The 1,816-nt window shown below is 41.5% G+C and overlaps 1 non-coding gene across 1 annotated transcript; it reads left to right on the top strand.

Moving 5' to 3' along the window:
• The first annotated feature begins 673 nt into the window (after positions 1–673).
• Positions 674–756, top strand: trnal-uaa (transfer RNA leucine (anticodon UAA)). The gene has a single exon. It is a non-coding gene; the product is annotated as a tRNA-Leu (tRNA).
• The last annotated feature ends 1,060 nt before the right edge of the window (positions 757–1,816 follow it).

Genomic DNA, 1,816 nt, shown 5'->3' with positions numbered 1-1,816 from the left:
GAAGAATTTCTGACTCGTTGGGAGGCCCGAGACTAAAACAAAAAGCATCTTGTGATGGGGAACGGTATCAGCAGACTCTTACGGCGGTTTATGTTAAATGTTTTTTTAGAAAAAGTTAGTCCACTATTGTTGCGTGCTATTGATAAAAGTGATTGTCGGGATGATTATGCTTGTTGCTGCTTTCATAGAGTGTTATTTGAGATTTCTCAAGTCGGAGAAAATTATCAGCGGGGGATGGATTTACTTACTCAACTGATGTCAGAGGGTGAAAGACATTCCCCCGAAAGTCTCATACGCGCTTGTCTATCTTGTATTCCTGACAATGAATTTGACTGTAATCACATTTTTGTATTTTACGCTTTAATAGTAGATGTAGTCACCTCTAAATTTCATGATAAGCAGCCTATCGATGTTAATCAGATGCTTTCTACTCTACATACATGTATCGTTGAAAAAGCCACTATATCCACTTTACTGCATGTGACATCGCTAATCTACCTCAACAACTGTCACGGCTGTAACTAAATGTATACCTGCATTTTGAAAATGTAACCTTCACAAATTGTATACCAGCTTTTTTAAAATATATCTTTCACTAATTGCAAAAATAAAAAAAAATTAAAACTTGAATACCGTTGTAATAGTCTTTGTAAAATAACGGGTAAAAATGCTGAGCAGGTTGGCCGAGTGGTTAAGGCGTTGGACTTAAGATCCAATGGACGTATGTCCGCGTGGGTTCGATCCCCACCCCAGCTAAACTCTTTTGTAAAATAATAATAATTAAAAAACAAACTACACAATATGGGTTAAATGTAGAAAAAACACACAAAATTTCACTGATGTTCACTCAGTCTCTTAACAACCCCCATCCACAGTCAGCTATAAAACGCCGCACCCCGCTCTCCCCCCACTCAGTGTGTGAAAAGCATGTCTGTTGCCAAGACTACAGCTCGCGTCTTGAGCAGTTCGTACTATGACCCCAGCCAACCGGGGTCATACGGAGGTGTCTCCAGACTGCAGAGAGCCGTGCAGCAAGATACGGGGAAAAAAGTGGCTGCTGATGACATCAGAGACTGGCTGTCTATGCAAGACAGTTATACTTTACATAAACCGGTTAAAAAGAATTTCCCCAGGAACAGAGTGTTTGTTCCGAGAGCCATGTATCAGTGGCAGGCCGATTTATGCGACATGCAAGGGCTGGCCAAATACAACGAGGGGTTAAAATACCTCCTTACGGTGATTGATGTTTTTTCTAAAAAAGCCTACGCGCGTGCTATAAGAAACAAGACTGGGGAAGCTGTAAAGGAGGCCTTTGATTCTATTTTAACCGAGGGGGGCGTCCCCCTCAAGCTACAGACGGATGCCGGTAAGGAGTTTTTAAATGGGACTTTTCAGAAACTTTTAAAAACTCATAAAATCACCCATTTCACTACGGCTAGTGAACTTAAAGCTTCCATCGTAGAGAGATTTAATCGAACGTTAAAAGAGAGGATGTACAGGTACTTTACGGCTAAAAACACCCGGCGATATGTGGACGTGTTGGACGATCTAATAAAGGGGTACAACCAGTCATTTCACAGCGCTATTAAAATGAAACCTGCCGAGGTCAGGCCCGATAATGCTCATCTAGTATTTGATAATCTATACGGTCCCCTGAAGAAAAAAAGCACACGGCCACGTTTTAAGTTTAACATAGGGGACACTGTGAGAGTCTCCAAGCACAGTCAGATATTTGACAAAAAGTACGAGCAGACATTTACGGACGAGTACTTTGTCATATGCGAACGTGTACCCAGATCCCCACCGGTATATAAAT

The sequence above is a fragment of the Brienomyrus brachyistius genome, unplaced genomic scaffold, assembly GCF_023856365.1.
Source record: "Brienomyrus brachyistius isolate T26 unplaced genomic scaffold, BBRACH_0.4 scaffold353, whole genome shotgun sequence".
NCBI lineage: Eukaryota > Metazoa > Chordata > Actinopteri > Osteoglossiformes > Mormyridae > Brienomyrus > Brienomyrus brachyistius.
The sequence above is the reverse complement of the archived record's forward strand: the minus strand, read 5'-3'. Positions and strand labels throughout refer to the sequence as shown.